This window comes from Aquarana catesbeiana, linkage group LG03 (genome assembly GCF_042186555.1).
Source record: "Aquarana catesbeiana isolate 2022-GZ linkage group LG03, ASM4218655v1, whole genome shotgun sequence".
Taxonomy (NCBI): domain Eukaryota; kingdom Metazoa; phylum Chordata; class Amphibia; order Anura; family Ranidae; genus Aquarana; species Aquarana catesbeiana.
In genome coordinates, this window is record NC_133326.1 from 6,282,511 (window position 1) to 6,299,384 (window position 16,874).

Consider the following 16,874-nt stretch of genomic DNA (forward strand, 5'->3'; position numbering starts at 1 on the left):
GTCTTGCCCATGATGGTGAGGTTTGAATGGAAGAACAGGTGTCTTTCATACACATAACAAGTTCTTACATTGACAGGACTAATCTGTGTACCACATGAGCACCTACTGTAGCCAGTCTGTGGGAGACAGAATTATTGTTGGTTGGTAGGGGATCAAATACTTATTTTACTCACTGGGTCCTCATCAGGTTGAAGCAAAGGCCATAGGCAGCCTCTGTTAACCTGAATCTTAAGTCAGTTCACATTCAGAATATGCCGCTGACCCTGGGCCAGATAAAATCTTGTTGCAGGCCAGATCTGATCCATGGGCCGTCATTTGAAGACCCTTGTTGTAAGGGAGCAAACCCCCCTTTTGTGAGTGAAGGTTCACCTTAAAGGGGTTCGATGCAATAAGAAACATGCCTGACCCATTTTTGGCCAAAAGAGAGCCCCACACAGCATGTGTAATCCAAGCTATGCATTGTGATGTGTTGAGGAGGCCTTGACATGCATTGGGGGTTCAACAAATTAGGTGCATCTCAAAATGCATTTACCACTTGTGTAAGTTAAAGAGGTTCTTCGGGTTCTTCAGTCCCCCCCTAAAAAAAAAAAAAAAAATGACAACTACAAATACTGTACAAATATTGTAACTGCTGACTTTTTATAAAAGGACAAAAAAGGATCTCCAGAGTTCCAGCGCTGTCCTCACCTTCAGCGGTCTTTGGGTGTCCGGTAACCCCCAGGCTAACTGTGGGAAGTCAGCTGTGACTCCTTGCGGCCCTGGTGCCCAACCTGTGGCCCAAGGGCTGCATGTGGCATGTTTATATAGAGGGATGTGGTCCTGTCGGGGGGCCCAGGGCAGCTTCCCCTTTTTCCCCTTCCCCCAAAAATAAAAAAAATATCCAAAAGTTGAAAAGGGAGAAGGGAGGGGGGTGGAACTTCCCCTGTTTTGGGGGAAAAAGTTCTGTTTTAACATATAAAAAAAAAAAAAAAAAAACAGCAAAAGCATAAGTGTAAAGTCAAGCCAATATATATATATATATATATAAAATGATGTGTGTTTGTAAAGAAGGAGAGTGCAGGTAGCACATATTTTATATTATTTCATTATTACTTTTATATATATATATATATATATATATATATATATATATATATTTATATTTATTTTTTTTTTTGTATATATTGATGTATAGTATTTTTATATAGAGGTGGGTCTTTTCTGTCAGTGGGGCCCAGGACAGTCTCCCCTTTTGCCCCTTCCCCAAAAAATAAAAAAAATATCCAAAAGTTGAAAAGGGAGAAGGGAGGTGGGGAGGTGGAACTTCCCCTTTTGGGGGGGGGGGGAAGTTCTGTTTTAACACATTAAAAGAAAAAAAAAACACAGCAAAAGCATAATTGTAAGGTCAAGCCAAAATAATAAAATACAACCTGAAGTCCATAAGCCTCCAATACCTCCGAAGAGTTAACTCTTTCCCTGCTGGTGGAAAGTCACATGCTTTGGCTTGGCTCCCATTACCTGCCGAGGTTTATTTTTTTTTGCACAATGCAGCTGAAAAATAAATAAAATTTTAAATAAATTAAAAAAAAAAAATAATAATAATAATATATCTATCTAGATAGATAGATAGATAGATAGATAGATAGATAGATAGATAGATCGATCTATATATATAAAATGATGTGTGTTTGTAAAGAAGGAGAGTGCGGGTAGCACATGTTTTATATTATTTTATTATTACTTTTTTTTTATATATATATATATATATATATATATATATATATATATATATATATATATATATATATACGGTATATATATTTTTTTTATATCGTTTTATAGTATTTTTTATATAGAGGTGGGTCTTTTCTGTCGGGGGCCTATTTTGGCTTGACCTTTTCTGTGAGGTCAAGGCAAAATAATAAAATACAACGTGAAGTCCATGAGCCTCCATAACCTCCGAAGAGTGACCTGCTGGTGGAAAGTCACATGCTTTGCTTGGCTCCCATTACCTGCTGAGGTTTATTTATTTATTTATTTATTTTGCACAACGCAGCTAAAAAATAAATAAATAAATAAATAAATAAATAAATAAATAAAATGAAATCAATAAAATTAAATAATAAATATATATATATATATATATATATATGATGTTTATTTATTTTTTTTTGCACAACACAGCTATACAATAAATAATTATAAATAAATATAATAATAAATATAATAAATAAATAATAAATTAAATTAAAGAAATTAAATTAAAAAACGAGAAATATATATATATATATATATATATATATATATATATATATATATATATATATATATATATATATATATAAATTATGTGTGCTTGAAAGAAGGAGAGCTGCACAATGCAGCTAAAATAAATAAATAAAATTATACATATAAATAAATTAAAAAAAAAAAAAATATATATATATATATATATATATATATATATATATATATATATATATATATATATATATATATATATATATATCTAAAATAAAAAATGATGTGTGTTTGTAAAGAAGGAGAGTGCGGGTAGCACATGGGGATGGCGTACTGGCATGGCACGGCTCCCGCCCGACACTTTATAATTACAGCTGAGATGAAGCAGTTGAGATTGCAGGACGGAGCGCAGGGGGAGAAAAAAAATAAAAATAAAATGATATTTCTGCAGGCTGCGTTCTGCTTCTTTAAAGAGAGAGAGGCGGCCTGCCTGGAAAGGCTTTTAATGCGAGATCTCCTCTGGTTGACGTTTTGACAGCTTTCCTGCGACGTGACGTGTGATTTTTGTACAAATTTCAAAACTAATAAATCCAGCTGTCAGGGCGGAAACTTTAAAAGGAGCCGGGCCCAGCGGGTAAGGCTTAACAGAACTCAACTTGATGAGGCTGTAGGATGGAGAATTATGTCTGTCACAATCCTCCCACATTATTTTCACAGAAATGTTTGGCAACTGAGACATAAATGTCTCTCGCGTTAAAAAAAAAAAAAAAAAAAGAAAAAGAAAAAGAAAAGAAAAGAAAAGCGCAGACTGCTAATAATTCTACCAACAAATATCCAGACTGTTTGTCACAATTCGGTGTCCCGGGAATAAGACGATCGTGTTATAGAGACGATTCCGCTCTGTTGTTGTTTATTTTTATGCGACGCGTTTTAAATGTAACAGAAAAGTGTTAAATTGTAGAGGCGGCCAATCTGCCCCGTAGACGGGCAGATCTTCCTCTGTCTGCCCCAGAGAAGAGATTCCTCCTTATGGACCGCCGAGTCACCCCCACCGCCCATTGTATTCTGACAGGACTCCCAATCAGTGACTGCATCTGATTGGATGATACATCTGATTCAAAGATGCACCTGATTGGGTGATGCCTCTGATTGATGATGCCTCTGATTGGGTGATGCACCTGATTGGATGATGTCTCTGATTGGGTGATGCCTCTGATTGGATGACGCATCTGATTGGGTGATGCCTCTGATTGGATGACACATCTGATTGGATGACGCATCTGATTGGATGATGTTTTTGATTGGATGATTCATCTGATTGGGTGATGCCTCTGATTGAGTGATGCCTGTGATTGGATGACGCATCTCATTGGTTGATGCCTCTGATTGGATGATGCCTCTGATTGGATGATGCCTCTGATTGGGTGATGCATCTGATCGGATGATGAATCTGATTGGATGACACATCTGATTGGATGATGCCTCTGGTTGGATGATGCCTCTGATTGGGTGATGCATCTGATTGGATGATGCCTCTGATTGGATGATGCCTCTGGTTGGATGATGCATCTGATTGGGTAATGAATCTGATTGGGTGATGCATCTGATTGGGTGATGCATCTGATTGGATGATGCCTCTGATTGGATGATGCCTCTGGTTGGATGATGCATCTGATTGGGTGATGAATCTGATTCAAAGATGCACCTGATTGGAAGTTGGGTCTGATTCAGAAATGCCTCTGCTTGGGTGATGCATCTAATTGGATGATGCATGCGAATCAGGGACATGTCAGGTTGGATGATGCCTCTGATTGGGTGATGCTTCTGATTGGATGATGCCTCTGATCTATTGAATGATGCATCTGATTCATCTGATTGGGTGATACATCTGGCTGGATGGTGCATCTGTTTGGATGCAGCTGCTGTTTGACCAGCAATTTTCCAACTGGTTCCTTTGACAAAGACAACTTTTAACAAGCTAAGTGTTGCCAACAGGGCCACCCACAGCTTGATTTTAAGCTGGTTCCTGCTGAAGTAGTCGAAATGTGATGCGTTTCGAGCCACTTACAGGAACCGGAGAACTCTTTTAGGGTGGCTTTAGGCTTGGTTCACACTGCCGTGACTTACAGTACGACTTCGCCGGGCGACTTCAGTGTGGGTTGAGTGTGATTTGATGCGACTTTGAAGCAACTTTGAAGCAACTTCAGGGAATGCTTGGTAATCTTCCTGTAATGTCGAATCCAAATCACATCAATAGAGAGGAGGATCCGACTCGGAGGCAACTTCCAATAAAGTCTATGGGCACAAGTCAGATGAAAGTCGCCTTGAAAAAGCATTTCCAAAGTCGGAGTGACCTCAGTAATGCTAATTAAGACGGCTCTGATTGACTCGCCGACCATAACGTACTTGTACTGCGGCAAAGTGGCTCTAGTGTGCAAAATCACGTACCTGTGCGTCACTTCGTGCAATAGCCTCTAGGGGATGCCGGAGAGCCAATCACGTGCTGATTGGACAGAGGAGGAGCCAATCAACGATGTCCACCGGCCACCCGCAATCATTCCCGAGCGAGGCAGAACAGCCAGGGGAGAAGATGGAGATCTTGTGTTCCTGCCAAGCAGGAACACGGATCTCTGTCTTCACCCAGTCAGACCATCCCCCACACAATTAGCAAGCACTCCCAGGGAACTCAGTTAACCCTTCGATAGATCCTGATGTTAACCCCCTTCCCTGCCAGTACAGTGACAGTGCACTGATCACTATATTAGTGTCATTGATCTCTAAAAAGTGTCACTTAGTGTCAGATTTGTCCGCTGCAATGTCACAGTCCCGCTAAAAATTGCTGATCGTTGCCATTACTTGTAAAAAAAAAAAAAATTCCATAAATCTATCCCATAGTTTGTAGATTGCAGATTTGTAATTTTTCTGCAAACCAATCAATATAAGCTTATTGCGATTTTTTTACCGAAAATATGTAGCAGAATAAATATCGGCCTAAATTGAAGAAGAAATTTTATTTTTTTACATTTTTTTATTGGATGTTTTACAGCAGAAAGTATAAAAAAAAATGTTTGTTTTTTTAAAATTGTCGCTCTTTTGTTGTTTATAGCGCAAAAAATAAGAACTGCAGAGGTGATCAAATACCATCAAAAGAAATCTCTATATTTGTGGGGAAAAAAAGAAGTCCATTTTGTTTATGTACAACGTCGCACGACCGCGCAATTGTCAGTTAAAGTAACGCAGTGCCGTATCGCAAAAAATGGCCTGGTCATGAAGGGGGGGGTAAAACCTTCCGGGCTGAAGTGGCTAACATAGCATTTCACATATCACATGACTTGGGGTCTCAAAAGTAGACTTGTGCACTGCCAAAAAATGTGTTCCTTTTCATTTCATTAGTTTTTTGGGGTTTTTTTTGTTTTTCGGGTCATTTGTTGTGATCGAAATTTGGAAATTCGAAGATTGGTAAATTCATAAATTCGAAAATCCGACAATCCAAGAATCCAGGAAATTCGAAAATCCGGAAATTCGAAAATCCGAAAATTCGAACGAACAAAAATCCGAAAACTCTAAATAATAACTAACTATTAAATTATAGTTATTGGAATGTCCTTTCAAATTTGGCTTTTAGTCACCATAACGAATAGGAATTTATCCGAAGTTACGAATTAGTCGAAATAACGAATGCTGCATCTAAACAAATGGAACGAAATGAATAATAATAATGATATTAATAAAAAGTTTTTATTTCTATTATTATTGTTAATTATTATTATTATTATTAATTCTTTACGTTCCATTTGTTTAGATGCGGGATTCGTTATTTCGGATAATTCGTAACTTCGGATAAATTCGTATTTGTTACGTTCTCTAACAGCCAAATTTGAAAGGAAATTCCAATACCAATAATTTAATAGTTAGTAATAGTTACATTATTATTAGTTAGAGCCCTTGCACACTGGGGCGGTTTGCAGGCGCTATTGCGCTAATAATAGCGCCTGCAAACCGCCCTGAAAGTGTCGCTGCTGTCATCCCAGTGTGAAAGCCCCGAGGGCTTGCACACTGGAGCGATGCGCTGGCAGGACGGTAAAAAAAGTCCTGCAGCATCTTCGGAGCGGTGAAGGAGCGGTGTGTATACCGCTCCTTCACCGCCCCTGCCCATTGAAATCAATGGGACGGCGCGGCTATACCGCCGGCAATGCGTCTCTGCAGAGGCGCTTTGCGGTGGTATTTAACCCTTTCTCGGCCACTAGCGGGGGGTAAAACCGCCCCGCTAGCGGCCGCATACCGACGGTAAAACGCCGCTAATAATAGCGGCGTTTTACCGCCGACGCCGCCCCAGTGTGCAAGGGCTCTTAGTTATTTCAGATTTTCGAATTTTCGGATTTTCGTTCTTATTTTCGGATTTTAGTTATTTTGAATTTTCTCGTTCTTATTTTTGGATTCTCATATGTTCGAATTTCTGAATTTCTGAGATTTCGGATTTTTGGATTTTGAATTTCCGAATTTCTGAATTTTCGAATATTAGATTTTACGAATTTTTGAATTTACGAATTTTCCATGAATCCCCCACAGAGCAGGTAGATGACAGGTCCGTCTCCTCTCACTGTGCTGTGCAGAGACCGACCTGTCAGGACCATCATAAGAGCATTATAGGCCCCCGGCCAATACACTACACTATATCCACTGACCACTACACTACACACCACACTGACCACTACACACCACACTGACCACTACACTACACACCACACTGACCACTACACTACACACCACACCGACCACTACACACCACACCGACCACTACACACCACACCGACCACTACACACCACACTGACCACTACACTACACACCACACCGACCACTACACACCACACTGACCACTACACTACACACCACACTGACCACTACACTATACACCACACTGACCACTACACTACACACCACACCGACCACTACACACCACACTGACCACTACACTACACACCACACTGACCACTACACTATACACCACACTGACCACTACACTACACACCACACTGACCACTACACACCACACTGACCACTACACTACACACCACACTGACCACTACACTATACACCACACTGACCACTACACTACACACCACACTGACCACTACACACCACACTGACCACTACACACCACACTGACCACTACACTACACACCACACTGACCACTACACACCACACTGACCACTACACACCACACTGACCACTACACTACACACCACACTGACCACTACACTATACACCACACTGACCACTACACTACACACCACACTGACCACTACACACCACACTGACCACTACACACCACACTGACCACTACACTACACACCACACTGACCACTACACACCACACTGACCACTACACTACACACCACACTGACCACTACACTATACACCACACTGACCACTACACTACACACCACACTGACCACTACACACCACACTGACCACTACACTACACACCACACTGACCACTACCCCACACACCACACTGACCACTACACTACACACCACACCGACCACTACACACCACACTGACCACTACACTACACACCACACTGACCACTACACTATACACCACACTGACCACTACACTACACACCACACCGACCACTACACACCACACTGACCACTACACTACACACCACACTGACCACTACACTATACACCACACTGACCACTACACTACACACCACACTGACCACTACACACCACACTGACCACTACACTACACACCACACTGACCACTACACTATACACCACACTGACCACTACACTACACACCACACTGACCACTACACACCACACTGACCACTACACACCACACTGACCACTACACTACACACCACACTGACCACTACACACCACACTGACCACTACACTACACACCACACTGACCACTACACTATACACCACACTGACCACTACACTACACACCACACTGACCACTACACACCACACTGACCACTACACACCACACTGACCACTACACTACACACCACACTGACCACTACACACCACACTGACCACTACACTACACACCACACTGACCACTACACTATACACCACACTGACCACTACACTACACACCACACTGACCACTACACACCACACTGACCACTACACTACACACCACACCGACCACTACACTACACACCACACTGACCACTACACACCACACTGACCACTACACTACACACCACACCGACCACTACACTACACACCACACTGACCACTACACTATACACCACACTGACCAATACACTACACACCACACTGACCACTACACTACACACCACACTGACCACTACACACCACACTGACCACTACACACCACACTGACCACTACACTACACACCACACTGACCACTACACACCACACTGACCACTACACTACACACCACACCGACCACTACACTACACACCACACTGACCACTACACACCACACTGACCACTACACTACACACCACACTGACCACTACACTACACACCACACTGACCACTACACACCACACTGACCACTACACTACACACCACACTGACCACTACACTATACACCACACTGACCACTACACACCACACTGACCACTACACTACACACCACACTGACCACTACACTATACACCACACTGACCACTACACACCACACTGACCACTACACTACACACCACACTGACCACTACACACCACACTGACCACTACACTACACACCACACTGACCACTACACTATACACCACACTGACCACTACACACCACACTGACCACTACACTACACACCACACTGACCACTACACTACACACCACACCGACCACTACACTACACACCACACTGACCACTACACACCACACTGACCACTACACTACACACCACACCGACCACTACACTACACACCACACTGACCACTACACACCACACTGACCACTACACTATACACCACACTGACCACTACACACCACACTGACCACTACACTACACACCACACTGACCACTACACTACACACCACACTGACCACTACACACCACACTGACCACTACACTACACACCACACTGACCACTACACTACACACCACACTGACCACTACACTACACACCACACTAACCACTACACTACACACCACACCGACCACTACACTACACACCACACACCACACTGACCACTACACACCACACTGACCACTACACTACACACCACACTGACCACTACACTACACACCACACTGACCACTACACACCACACTGACCACTACACTACACACCACACTGACCACTACACTACACACCACACTGACCACTACACACCACACTGACCACTACACTACACACCACACTGACCACCACACACCACACTGACCACTACACTACACACCACACTGACCACTACACACCACACTGACCACTACACTACACACCACACTGACCACTACACTACACACCACACTGACCACTACACACCACACTGACCACTACACTACACACCACACTGACCACTACACACCACACTGACCACTACACTACACACCACACTGACCACTACACTACACACCACACCGACCACTACACTACACACCACATTGACCACTACACACCACACTGACCACTACACACCACACTGACCACTACACTACACACCACACCGACCACTATACACCACACTGACCACTACACTACACACCACACTGACCACTGCACTATACACCACACTGACCACTACACTACACACCACACTGACCACTACACACCACACTGACCACTACACTACACACCACACTGACCACTACACACCACACCGACCACTACACTACACACCACACCGACCACTACACTACACACCACACCGACCACTACACTACACACCACACCGACCACTACACACCACACCACACCGACCACTACACTACACACCACACTGACCACTACACACCACACCACACCGACCACTACACACCACACCACACCGACCACTACACACCACACCGACCACTACACTACACACCACACCGACCACTACACTACACACTACACTGACCACTACACTACACACCACACTGACCACTACACACCACACTGACCACTACACACCACACTGACCACTACACACCACACCACACCGACCACTACACTACACACCACACTGACCATTACACTACACACCACACTGACCACTACACTACACAATACACTGACCACTACACACCACACCACACTGACCACTACACTACACACCACACTGACCACTACACTACACACCACACTGACCACTACACACCACACCGACCACTACACTACACACCACACTGACCACTACACTATACACCACACTGACCACTACACACCACACTGACCACTACACTACACACCACACTGACCACTACACTACACACCACACCGACCACTACACTACACACCACACTGACCACTACACACCACACTGACCACTACACTACACACCACACTGACCACTACACACCACACTGACCACTACACTACACACCACACTGACCACTACACACCACACCACACTGACCACTACACTACACACCACACTGACCACTACACACCACACCACACTGACCACTACACTACACACCACACTGACCACTACACTACACACCACACTGACCACTACACACCACACTGACCACTACACACCACACTGACCACTACACACCACACTGACCACTACACACCACACTGACCACCACTACACACCACACTGACCACTACACTACACACCACACCGACCACTACACTACACACCACACTGACCACTACACACCACACTGACCACTACACACCACACTGACCACTACACTACACACCACACTGACCACTACACACCACACTGACCACTACACTACACACCACACTGACCACTACACTACACACCACACTGACCACTACACACCACACTGACCACTACACTACACACCACACTGACCACTACACTACACACCACACTGACCACTACACACCACACTGACCACTACACTACACACCACACTGACCACTACACTACACACCACACTGACCACTACACTACACACCACACTGACCACTACACTACACACCACACCGACCACTACACTACACACCACACTGACCACTACACTACACACCACACTGACCACTACACACCACACTGACCACTACACTACACACCACACTGACCACTACACACCACACTGACCACTACACTACACACCACACTGACCACTACACACCACACTGACCACTACACTACACACCACACTGACCACTACACACCACACTGACCACTACACTACACACCACACTGACCACTACACTACACACCACACCGACCACTACACTACACACCACATCGACCACTACACACCACACTGACCACTACACACCACACTGACCACTACACACCACACTGACCACTACACTACACACCACACCGACCACTACACACCACACTGACCACTACACTACACACCACACTGACCACTACACTATACACCACACTGACCACTACACTACACACCACACCGACCACTACACACCACACTGACTACTACAAACCACACTGACCACTACACTACACACCACACCGACCACTACACTACACACCACACTGACCACTACACTACACACCACACTGACCACTACACTAAACACCACACTGACCACTACACTACACACCACACTGACCACTACACACCACACCACACTGACCACTACACACCACACCACACCGACCACTACACTACACACCACACTGACCACTACACACCACACCGACCACTACACACCACACCGACCACTACACTACACACCACACCAACCACTACACACCACACCGACCACTACACTACACACCACACCGACCACTACACTACACACCACTCCGACCACTACACTACACACTACACTGACCACTACACTACACACCACACTGACCACTACACACCACACTGACCACTACACACCACACTGACCACTACACTACACACCACACTGACCATTACACTACACACCACACTGACCACTACACTACACACTACACTGACCACTACACACCACACCACACTGACCACTACACTACACACCACACTGACCACTACACTACACACCACACTGACCACTACACACCACACCGACCACTACACTACACACCACACTGACCACTACACTATACACCACACTGACCACTACACACCACACTGACCACTACACTACACACCACACTGACCACTACACACCACACTGACCACTACACACCACACCACACTGACCACTACACTACACACCACACTGACCACTACACTACACACCACACTGACCACTACACACCACACTGATCACTACATTACACACCACACTGACCACTACACTACACACCACACTGACCACTACACTACACACCACACTGACCACTACACTACACACCACACCGACCACTACACTACACACCACACTGACCACTACACTACACACCACACTGACCACTACACTACACACTGACCACTACACTACACACCACACCGACCACTACACTACACACCACACCGACAACTACACTACACACCACACCGACCACTACACTACACACCACACTGACCACTACACTACACACCACACTGACCACTACACTACACACCACACCGACCACTACACTACACACCACACTGACCACTACACAGCACACCAACCACTACACTACACACCACACCGACCACTACACTACACACCACACTGACCCCTACACACCACACCGATCACTACACTACACACCACACCGACCACTACACTACACACTGACCACTACACTACACACCGACCACTACACTACACACCACACCGACCACTACACTACACACCACACCGACCACTACACTACACACCACACCGACCACTACACACCACACCGACCACTACACTACACACCACACCGACCACTACACTACACACTGACCACTACACTACACACTGACCACTACACTACACACCACACCGACCACTACACTACACAACACACCGACCACTACACTACACACCACACCGACCACTACACTACACACCACACCGACCACTACACTACACACCACACTGACCACTACACAGCACACCGACCACTACACTACACACCACACCGACCACTACACTACACACCACACTGACCACTACACACCACACCGACCACTACACTACACACCACACTGACCACTACACTACACACCACACTGACCTCTACACACCACACCGACCACTACACTACACACCACACTGACCACTACACTACACACCACACTGACCACTACACTACACACCACACTGACCACTACACTACACACCACACTGACCTCTACACACCACACCGACCACTACACTACACACCACACCGACCACTACACACCACACTGACCACTACACTACACACCACACTGACCACTACACTACACACCACACTGACCACTACACTACACACCACACCGACCACTACACTACACACCACACCGACCACTACACTACACACCACACCACACCGACCACTACACTACACACCACACTGACCACTACACTACACACCACACTGACCACTACACTACACACCACACTGACCTCTACACACCACACCGACCACTACACTACACACCACACCGACCACTACACACCACACTGACCACTACACTACACACCACACTGACCACTACACTACACACCACACTGACCACTACACTACACACCACACCGACCACTACACTACACACCACACCGACCACTACACTACACACCACACCACACCGACCACTACACTACACACCACACCGACCACTACACTACACACCACACTGACCACTACACTACACACCACACCGACCACTACACACCACACTGACCACTACACTACACACCACACTGACCACTACACTACACACCACACTGACCACTACACACCACACCGACCACTACACTGCACACCACACTGACCACTACACTACACACCACACCGACCACTACACTACACACCACACCGACCACTACACTACACACCACATCGACCACTACACTACACACCACACCACACCGACCACTACACTACACACCACACTGACCACTACACTACACACCACACCGACCACTACACACCACACTGACCACTACACTACACACCACACTGACCACTACACACCACACTGACCACTACACTACACACCACACCAACCACTACACTACACACCACACCGACCACTACACACCACACCACACTGACCACTACACTACACACCACACTGACCATTACACTACACACCACACTGACTAATACACACCACACCACACTGACCTACCTGATGCCTATACTGACCACTACACTACACACTGACCACTGCACACCACACCACCCTACCTGATTTCTATACTGACCGCTACACAATACTCTACCCACAGACCAATACACCACACAATACACTACACACAATACACTACACACAATACACTACACACAATGCACCACACACAATACACTATACACTGACTTTATGGCTGCTACCTCTCCCCAGACCATATCTACTCCCCCCACCCCCGGGACCAGCAACAAAAACTCACAAATGAGTCTCTTACCTTTTTTTCTTTCATGATCTGCTCTGCCTCTGCACCACCGCCTGTCACACTGCCAGACTGCCTGCCCCAGCGGGGACATGACCGGTGACTTGGAGAGGAGGAGAAGAAGACAGTGGCCAAAGCTCACAGCGAAGGCCAGCCCCGCTCTCCCGCGATTGAGGACAGGCCAGCCACACCTGCCACACATGACCCCTTTCGCCCAATCACAGGGCGCCAGGGGCCAGCCTGAGACTGGACATGGCGGCCGGAGCACGGGGGTCACGGAAAATTGGAGAGAGGGTGACACATAGATGCTTAGCTGGGGATGCTGGGCAGGTGAGCCCCCCCGGCAAGTGGGGCCCCCAGGCAACTGCCCAGCATGCCCAGTGGAAAAGACGGCCCTGGGTCCCCGCTGTCCTCTATGGGGAGATCTGATGAAAGCGGATCCGCCTGTCCATTTTCATCCGATCCGCCAGATAGATGGAAAATCAGGTCTCCATCCGTCTGGATTTTGCAGACAGGATCGGATTGGATAGCAGTGGGTGTCAGCAGACTTGTCACGCTCCATAGGAGTGAATGGAGCGTCCGATCAGGTCCGCCTGAAAAAAGTGACAGACTGACCTGATTGGACGGCCCGTGTGAAAGGGCCCAAAGTCAGCAGCTACAAATACTGCAGCTGCTGACTTTCAATATTTGGACACTTTACCTGTCCCAGGGCGCCCGCGATGTCCACACCCCAGCCAGTTTGTGGACTGGCTCTCGGGTGCTGCTGCCTCCATTATGCCCCATTCCCTACTGCACACGTGCGAAGCGTGCTGAATGGTGCGGCGGAGGAGGGGGTGTAGTTTACAGATTATAGGGCGGGTCTTAAACAGGAAGGGGTGTGGCCTTGACAGGGAGGGGTGGGTCACATTTAAATTAGGGGGGGTGCACGAGTTCAGTCAGGCCTAGGGCAGCACAAAACCTGAATACACCACTGCCTATAATATAATAGTTAGTAATAATTACGTTATTATTAGATATTATTTCAGATTTTCAAATTTTCGGATTTCCGAATTTTTTCGAATTTCCGAATTTATAAAATTTTACAAATTTACAAATATTCGGAAAAATTCGTTAAATGGGTTTTTATTCGTTAATTTCAGATATTTCCGAGTGAACGAATTTGTCGAAATTCGTTAAAAAAAAAAAAACAAATTTAGAACGAAGCGAATTGCACGTGTCTAATCCCTAGTAGTGGGAAAAGTTATAAACAAATTCCGTCCTCCATTTATGACTGCTGGTGTCTTCATCTCACCCACCTCGTACGATCGAAGAATAGAATGTTTTTTTTTTTTTTTTTCAGATATCGAATTTCGGCGACACACAAGCGCCAATTTTGAAATCCAGGAAGAATTTTGACACCAAAGCATTAATGTGTGCAAACTAGCCAAATCTAATTAAGTCTTATGTAGAATGCTATATTAAGCCGCAGCCGGCGTGTAGCGCGCCGTGTACTTACACCATGAGTGACAATCGCACAATGACACCGGGGCCTTGTTATCAAGAGATGCCAAGACTCGATTTATCAAGTCGGTTGGGAAACAAGGACTCCGGGAGAGAGAGAGATGTAATTGCTGGGAGGCACTGAAATGACAAGCGTCGGAATTAAGATGTTGTAAAAGCTAATTAAAAATAATCAATGAAAGTGAACCCGTCACTCGCATGGAGGAAAAAACTCACCAAACCATTAGAAGTGCCCACAGCTCCTAATTGTCTCCAGGAATGAAATCCCCTCCGCTTCTTCTTCCTCCTCCAGACCAGATCCTTCTAATCACATCTGGAGAAAGTCAATTTTCACAATTTGATTTCTGTTACCGGAGTCTGTCCTATAAATAATCAGAAAGCTTCATTTAAAGGCGGAAGTTTTTTTTTTTTTTTTTCCCAGTTTTCAAAACGTAATATGGGGGGAAAAAAAAAGACGAACGGCTGGCTCTGGGAGGTGGTCAGCCTCAAGGTTGGCTCAAGGTCGGCCTCAACCGTGATTGCGCCCCCCGCCGCGCGTCTGCTGCGGGGGC